The sequence below is a fragment of the Anas acuta genome, chromosome 3 (genome assembly GCF_963932015.1).
Source record: "Anas acuta chromosome 3, bAnaAcu1.1, whole genome shotgun sequence".
NCBI lineage: Eukaryota > Metazoa > Chordata > Aves > Anseriformes > Anatidae > Anas > Anas acuta.
This window is the reverse complement of record NC_088981.1, coordinates 87,516,016-87,525,257: the sequence shown is the minus strand read 5'-3', so window position 1 is coordinate 87,525,257 and position 9,242 is coordinate 87,516,016.

The window sequence follows — 9,242 nt, the reverse complement described above, 5'->3', positions numbered from 1 at the left end:
CGCCGCCGCCGCCCCTCTACCAGCGCCCTTCCTCCTCCTCCTCCTCCTCCCTCAGCATCGCCGCGGCTCCAGGGGGGCTCCGGGGAGCGAGGCTGCTCCTCCGCCGCTTCCCCGGGCGGCTCTGACGGGGCGGGGAGGCGGCGGGGAGGCAGCGGAGGGAGGGTCCCCGCGGGCGGCTCCGGGGGGGCTCCCGCCCCGCTCCGCCCCGCTCCGCTCCGCCGGCCTCCCCCCGGGCTCCGAGGCGGGGCACCGGGCGCCCCCGGGGGGCTGCGGCTCCCCCCGGACCCCTCGCAGCCCCCCGCCAACTTCTGCCGCCGCCCCCCGACGGCCCCGAGCCCCCCGCCGGCGGCGCTTCCCCCTCCAGCGGCCTGGGTCCGCCTAATTCATTTTATTTCTCCCTCTCCTTCTCCTTCTCCTTCCAGGGGCTGAGCGGGTCGGAGCTCGGCAGGAGCCCCGAGTTGTGCATAAGGCGCCGGTTCCTGCTCCACATCCCCCTCGGGTCCCCCCGACGGCCGTGGCCCGGAGCCCTCTCGGCGGCACCCCCGGGCCCTTGCCGCTCGGAGGGGGGGCACCGGGAGCAGGGGGCAGCACCTGCTGCCGGCACCTTTCTGAATCCCGTTTCGCTGCTTTCCCCCCGTCTTTTCCTTTGCCTCATCTCCGAAGAGCTCGGAATGACGTGAGAGCCCCTCTGTAAATCGTTCGTGTATGGGAATCTGCTAAGAGCCCACCTTTCTGCACTTAGCTTGAATAAAAGGCATTCACCGAGTGCCGTAGCACGCCTGAAATGCATGATCTAAACCCCCCGGGAATAATCCCTCAGCGAGGAAGTTCCCCGTGCATTTTGCAGCACTCGCTGCTGTCGCAGCTGAAGACCTGCTTACAACTGGAGCTGAGCGCTTCAGCCTCCGTCTTGCACAAAAACACGGGGGCACAGAGCGAGTATTTACAAAGTGGGGAACCCTCCTCGGTTCCCTGACTAAACCATTTCCCCCTTTATAGACCAAACTGTGGGCTCACCAACTTCTGGGCGGTTTGAGATCAGGAGCAGGGTGATTCATCGCCGAAGCACTGACTTATCAGTGGGAACGGTGTGGGCTAGAGAAATTGATAGTGTCTTCACATCAGCCTCCTTGTCTCAAACTGCTCCTTTCATTTCTGCCTTATATGCATCCTTCACATTTGCATGTGTATTACCAGCGCAGATAATGTGGATGCTGCGTCCATCTATCACTCATATCTCTGTAGCGATCAATTTGTTACCCAAAAGGACATATTAACCCAGAGGGCTCGCCCACAGGAAGGACGTCGAAGTGATGTAATACAAGCTGAAATGCTCGGGAAAGTGGGGGTGACACATGGCCACGCACTGAATATCTAAATGAGGAAACATCTGTGTAGCTGAGAGGTAATTGGAGTTAGCATGTTCAGTCGGGAAGTGGAAGGCTTGTTATGTGATTAATGAAATAACATGGAACAATGCAGCAGCCACAAATAGTTCGATATATCCCAACCAAACGCGTCTCAGACATGAAATTACAGTTGCCCATTTTGTGCTGATGCAGTTTATCTAGAGGACAATAATCTAAATAACATCTCTCCCCAGTGAATGAACATACCCTTGTTTTCTCATTTATAGTACGGTCCTGCTTACAGAGAGATTCATTCAAGTAATGCAACGTATGTGTGAAAGCCACATGCCAGCGAGCTGCTGTTTGTGCTCCTTTGGAAGCGGGGAGTCTGTTGGAAAAGGGAACTCAAGGCTCGTAACTTCCAGCCATTGTGTTACTGCGTCAGCACCCTAAAAACCTGCTGGGGCAGAACGTGGAAACTAAGGGTTACAAATGAAGGTGTTTAATTAGCGCTCTTCGCAGAGCCTGCAGCCTTTTTTCGGCCAAAAATAGTCTTTGGTGGACTTCGAGTCCGTATTCAGAGCTTAGCCTGAGGAGGATGCCTGATAGTTTGTGGCTATAAAACCTCGATAAAGGTAGCAATAAGAATAGCTGGGCGTAATTGCAGCGGTTTAGGAAGGAGCACAAACTAAGCCAGCACCTGGTGAACTGTGTGGCATTATCCCGCCTCTTTAACTGCGTCCCTGGAAGCCAGTAACTACATGTTTGTGTGTGCTTGCTAACATAGCATTTACTGCTCCTAACTGCGCATGGGATCTGTAGCATAATGATTCCAGATACTCGGCTGTTGGGTAACAAATCACTACAGCTGTATTTTCACTCCAGAGCTGCTGCAAGGTGTTTCCATGTGCCACAGAACAGACTCGGAGGTCACGATTCAAGCGCGTCAGGTGTGATATCAAATAAAGCAACATCATTCTCTGCTGGCTTTAGGTGTAGATTGCATTAGATGGGGAGGTAAATGATAATAAGACACTGTGTACAAGCCAACTGCTATTTATTAAACTGCTGCTTTTTGATGAGCAAAGAAAAAATGTTCTTCCTTTGGACACTGGAGAAACCCAATCAAATAACCACTCCATTTGTGTGGACAAACCATCCACAAACATAGTTTTTTTTTCTGCAAAACGCCTTAGCTCTGGCTATTATAAAAATTGTCACATTTGATTTGGGGCCTCAGGTGCAACTCGGAAACAAAGGACAAGTTTCTAACTTGTGATGGATGGTACCAATCACCGTGTGACTCGGGTTGTTCCTATGGCTTCACACACGGTATGCAGTACAGTGCATATTCCGGGTTGTATGATGGTGTGTGGGCAGGCATTTCTCTTTAGGATCTAGTCCAGCGCTGTTTGTTTGCAGTACTTTATTGCTTGGCTCATCTATTACGGGATTGCTGATTGCTGCCCCCGTTCTCCAAAGATTTTTGTCAGAGATGTGTCAGGATTTGTCACACAATTTTTCATTTGTCTTCAAAAAACAATCAAACAAACCAAACCAAAACAAAAACTCCAGTTTTGTGCACGGTTCTTACCAGCGGAGGGTGCCTGGCTCTGGCAGAGGAATGCTTGACAGTGCTAGAAAGCAGCTTGTATGTGTAAGTATCCATATACCTGGTCATACACAAGAATTTTTATTCTACAGGAACACACAGAAGCTTTTTTTTCTTCCTTTCTTTAAATTAGAGCACGTTTCAGATTCTTCTGTCTTGTGCAGGCTGGACACAGTCATAAGGGATTGCATTGCTAGCCTGTGATTGCGTGCCCCTGTTTATTTTCTTTTTCATTGGTTTCAGTCTTTCCAACATCCGTAGAAAAAGACAGGCATGACATGAGAGTTTCTATTTCCATGTACGGTTCTACTGGCTCTAAAACAATTCATTTCTTTTTGTTTTTCTCCCTCTTACTGGGCAGCTCGGCCACAGCTTCTGCTAGGACCCCCCAGCCTTCCAGCTGGATGTGCCCAGACCCTCTCCTTACTCAAAACATTTGAATTTCCCCGTGGTTTTTGAATGCTGGGATTTGTTCAAGCTAACTACAGCATTACAGACTGTTCTTCAGATATTGGAAAGACAGTCAGAGTTATAGATAGCATTTGAAAAAAAAAAAGCTATTAAAATTGATTGTTCTGTAGGTTCTGTGGCTGATGGAACTGTTATGGTCCTGCAGGAACAGAAGCAAAACCAGTTGGATAAACATATCAAAATGTGCAATTATTTTTAACTCGTGGATAAAACACCGTAGAGAAAGAGTTCCTATTTCATATGTTTGTAATTGAAAAGATCAAGCCCAAGGACAGTTCATTTCTTCAGAATGTTTTGAGGTTTTCCTTTCAGCAGCACCAACTGGTGATAACTGAAAATGGGTAATCAGCGCTGGCATGCAAAGGTGGCTCCTCAGCTTAGTTTCTGTGATAGGCGAAGCCAGATACGAGCTGACTCAAATCACAGCAGGCAGTAAGGCCGGCCTGCCTATCTAAATTAAATATGCGCAGTGTGGTTTCTTGCACCTTTTGGCACCACTCAGTCAATCAAAATGCGCGATTAGCCAAAAAAGAGCACCGGGGCCACATCTCGCAGGAGGTGAACGTACGCTGTCTACGGTACGTTCAAGGGCGCGAGCCTGATCTCGGCACTATCTGGGCATGTGAATGAGATCAGGTTTATTATACTTCAGCAAAGGCCCGGAAGACCAGAGCTTAAGCCAGACTTCCTACAGATAATGTTAAAGTTTTGCTGTCTGACAGGCGCAGATCACCTCTCCCTGTCTGCTTAGAGGGATATGGACATCAGCAAGAGGCGAAAAAAAAAAGAAGTTAGCAGAAGAGGATGCAGCAAAGACACTTCTTCTGTCCTCATCTGGTCCTTTAGAGTTATTCCAGCCTTATTAGATCACCTCACACTTTCTTTAAGAGACCACATTTCCCTACACTCTCCACCAAGAAATTTTGTTCTCCAACTTAGAAGTAAAGGACCCCACGCTCACACACAAGATTTGAGTGTGTCAGAAGGGACGGGCAGTGGAGACCAGGCTGGACTTGCTAAAATAACACATCGGGGGTCTGCGCTGTTCCCAAAATGAGAAACCAGCTGCCTGAGCTGATAATGAAGGTTGAGATTGCATGTTTATGTATGCACGTAGGCCATTTTGAAATCATTTTCTCTAGTGCTTTGTTCCTCTCCCTAATAAGCCAACTTGTTTATCACTATAGCAACCGGCTCCAAATTCCTGGAAAGAAGAGCTGCAAATGCCCATTTGGACCTCTGTGGTCACAGGCAATCTGCACAGGCAAGGTGCCGTGCCTGCCTCCTTGGGGGCTGACGTGCACCAGGAGGACAGAGCAGGGTGAGGCAGGTACCATGTGGTGTGAGGGGACATCGGAGGGAATGTGGCTTTGTATGGCAGGACGGAGGCCATCCCAAAAATGAGCAGTGTTTTACTTGGAAATAAGTGCTTTAGGAAGGATGAGGTTGAAACAAAGAGCTGAATCCTCAGCTGTGAGAAGGGTCAATTATTTGTGCTAAGGCTTTGGGATGAAGGCCGGAAGAGGTGAGAAATGGACGTGCAAATAGCCTGCTCAGGGGAGGTCTTCCAGATGCAGGTATGGATGGAAATCAATGCTCTCACCAAATATCTGCCAGCAGACACCTCTGAAAACACCTCTGAAACACTACTGGGTCTGAGCCACATCTAGATGACGCCTCACAACTATGGCATCTGCTCAAGTGGCAAAGGTTAGTGAAGTCAAGCCAAAAACACCATCCCTGGAAATAACCTGCAGGGTAATATGGTTGCACAGAAGGCAAAGCTCTTACTTGCTTCTCAGCCTAGGCAACCGCATGCGAAGAATACCACTCTACAAGAATATTTTCAGAAATGCAAATTTAAGAATTCAAAGAGTGGAAAAGCCAGAATTAAAACTGCCTCTTGAAACTTATGTTGGTGTCTTTGAGCTCTCGCCTTATGATTCAGCCTTTGCACTTTCCAGCTTCTCTTAAATCTACATTTTCAGATAGAAAAAGGATCATCCTTACACCATTTGGGTGCCCCTCCCATGTATCCACATAACTTAATTCAGAAGTTACTGAGCTCACTCCTGAGTCCTGGTATGTGGTCAGTTTGTTTTATTTTGAGCAGGCCCCAGGTACAAACAAACAAACAAAAAAAAAAAGAGCAAGTTAAAAGCTGCATGGTTGAAAAGGCTGCTCGACCCTTAGTCCTGATACTAGCAGCGTTGAGAGTTTTGTTCTGTGTTTGTAGTGTAATGTTATATTAATGAGGTAATGTTGTTGTAGCTCCAGTGTCCTAGCATACGAGAGGCACACTTGTAAGGAGAAGCCGTACCTCCTCATAGACTCCACGACATGGTAAAACACAAAACAAAACAAAAACCAAGCAAACAAAAGTTTTGGCATACTAGCTTTTCATAGGGTTGGAAACAGCAGCTTTCCAAAACGCCCTCAAAAGAGGAACTCCTCCAGGCTACTACCAGTCATTGCTCATAAAGAACAAAATTTCAACATCTTGTGAGGTTTTGGTAAAAATCTTAAGCTTATGGTTTTGAAAGTAGGTCATTTTAGTTAACCAGACATTAACTTAGACCAGCACAGCTAAATACAAGCAAACTTCTCTCCAAGTGCACTCAATTTAGTGTTAATGTAGTGGTTTTCTGTCCAGCATGATTTGATCAGGAAAAGGCTTAGGGTAAGCCAAACCAAGCCACTCTGAAATTAATACCAGTGACAGAAGTGGTACTCGTGAAGCTGTATCATTTGACTAATTAATAAAGGAAAGTTGCTTAGCCCTACCTGAAGACCAATTCATCCCTGTGTGAATCTATTGTCCTCTATCTCCCTGGCCAAAAACCCGCATCTGATCTGACACCACACACGGAGACAGCTGGCAATCACCACTGAAAATGGGTATTGTCTGACCAGGCTTGCAAGCTGTCTTGCAAGGCAGCTGAGGGATACCTCGTGTTGTGAACCAGCAGACAGCAAAGTTTCTTGGTCTTGGCTGAGGACTCGGTTCCATGATATAATATTTACTAGTTGTCATATGGAGGTGATTGGCTGAACCTGGCTCTGTTTTATGTAGAGATAAAAATAAATAAATAAATAAAAAATTGTGCATCTCTGAGATGTTGAGTGTTTTACAGTGCTGTAGGGTCTATCAGATTAGAGACTGGTAGATCCCTTCAAAGTCCTAGAGCATATACCTGCCTCCCCAGATCTCCAGGGACATTGTAGAGCTGACTGGCCAAGCTGGAGGCAACTCCCTGCTGTATGCTCCTCTATGTGCTGTATACAACAATTGTGTAACAATTGTATGAGACATCAGGCTGGCAATGGGAAAATCATGTACAAAGGTGTGACCTCTATCTGATAACCTTACAGTCCCAGAACAGCTGAGAAGTCATCATGGCTAGGGGACAGCAGGCACCTTTTAGCGTCTCCTCCCTAGCTTCACCTTTTTTTCTCCTTGAGACGGGCTTGCCCATGCTGATCCAACAAGGAAAGGAAAAAGGAGTTGGCTGCCTCCTGGTGCAGGCTGCGGATGGTGGAACTAGTGAGATGGAGATGGCATCTTTGTCACGGTCAAGACAGGCACTGGAAAAAGGGTTGCACTACATCAACACTAACCAGAAATTCATGCACCGGGAGTGTTACTTGAAACTCTGCCTCTTTTTCTCCCGAACAGACTAGACCAGACAGAGGGACAGCTGGGCTTGGTCAGCACCCAGTTGGCCCGCACGCCTCATCAATATGTCTTGTGGCTTGCTGCTGCCTTTCCATCTGTTCGTGGTGTCTCCTCCCACACTGAAATTCTCATTAAACCCTAGCTATGGCCACGATACCGTAAATATACATTACATAGTACCTGTGTGCTGAGTTTGCAAACTTCACCCATCATTAGCAGAGCTCAAAGACACTGAGGATCTGGCTCTACTTTGGTGGTATTTGTAACACTTCCACCAAGCCAGAGAGCTGACACATCCCTCCCTCCCTCTTCTCTCACCTTCCCAGTATTTCTTCTTTGCGTTGCTCCAGCAGGGTGTCCCTGGAGCCTTCCAGCTTGTCAAGAACACTAGACTGCTCTGTGCTTGAAAGCATATGGCCAACAAAACAAAGAGCTTGCAGCTGGAATTTGAATGCGGTACAAAGAGAATTGCCTTAAAAATCAAGGTACGTGCTGGGAAGAATCAAGCTGTGGAAATGCCGGGCACAAAAGGTCATGCAGTCCAGACACTGATCTCAGGCCAGGAGACATTTGTCTAAATGTCCAGTGACGATATTCCATCCACCTGATGTTGTAAAAATAAGTAAAAGTCTTATTACACTCATCTATTTAATAAAATATGGACTCCGATACCAGAATTATTACTCTGCCAAAGGTTCTAACAATGCCACGTGAAGGATTGTATTTACCACCCATGTCTTCCATATGACACTTTGAACAGTTGAGTTCGGTTCATTATTCATCACAGGTCCTTTTCTGTGTTACTGTTACTTGCTATTAAGTTTAAGATTTGTTAGGCAATGGATCATAGTTCATTTTTCTAGGAAGGGATAATCCACAAGAAGAGACATTGCACCTTTAAGTCTTAGGATATATTTTATGGCAGTCTGTTCTTAATATTCATGTTAGTTTAATGAAGTTTAAAAGCTTTCTAAAATCCCTTTCTCATTACAAGAGAACAATGCACAACAAGTCACCGTCCTTATCCTCCTCGATATGCTCTGATTTTGAAAACGTGCTGTAAGCTGACTGTCACTCTGAAATATGATCAACAAAATGCCCTATGGGGCCATTGCTGAAGGTGTGGTGGAACAAAATGAACCTTTTCCATGAATGATGGGATAAAATACAGCCATAGAAACATTTTGCTTAGGCTGCTGGTAGGCTCATACATCCACTTTTCTGACAATTTGATTTGCCTCCGTGCTTGCAGCCAATGCATGAGTGCAGGACAGGGTGGGAATGAGACTTTGGGGAGGATGCAAGAAAGCTTACTGGGTTAAAGAGCAGACCAGGGTTGGGAGAGGTATTGCAGCCACCCAAATCCACAGCGTCCTGGTTGTAAGGCTAAAGTGAATCACTGCATAGATCCCCCAAAACGAACTGTTGGAATCCCATAATAGATCGGAGCAGACCCTGTCTCTCCAAGGGACAAGGGACTAAGCAGCTGTGGGCAAGCATGGGGGTCAGGTAAATTTTGAAGAGGCTCAGGCTGCGGCATGCCTTAGAGGGGGTGGGTAGTGGGAGGAAAGGTCTCTTCTTCATTGCAAGGCAATGGGTGAGGACACGCTATTATTCCCAGGAGTTATTTTTCAAGGGCAATTTGCCCTCAGGCACTGTTGTTTTGTTAATAAGGATGTGGCCAAGCTAAGCAATTTTCTCTAAGTCGTTGTGTGCATTTCTTTCTCAAACCATGTCCATGGCAAATTATGTATAATTGGGCTGTAAGGCTCTCTGTGTCCTCCTTAATCTGCTGTTTACTGATATGCTCTTTATCAACACTGACAATTTTTTTTTTCTTGACGATTTTGTCACCTCTAACAGAATGCAAACAGTGATTATGTAAACAGCTTACATTCCTACTCACCATGTTCAAACACTTTGATTTCTTATCGTTGTAAGGGTGAGGGCTGGATAAATAAACGTGGCAGCATATTCTGCAATTTAATAATTAGGGCTGGATGAAAGCACCACCCTGTACCAGGGGTGCTCCCCCTCCCACCCCCGCCATGCTCTGCTGAGGCTTGAAGGTAGGAATTCAACTTCAGATAGTGCTTGTGGTGGGGTCTCAACCAGCCCACTGCCCTCCTTCAGT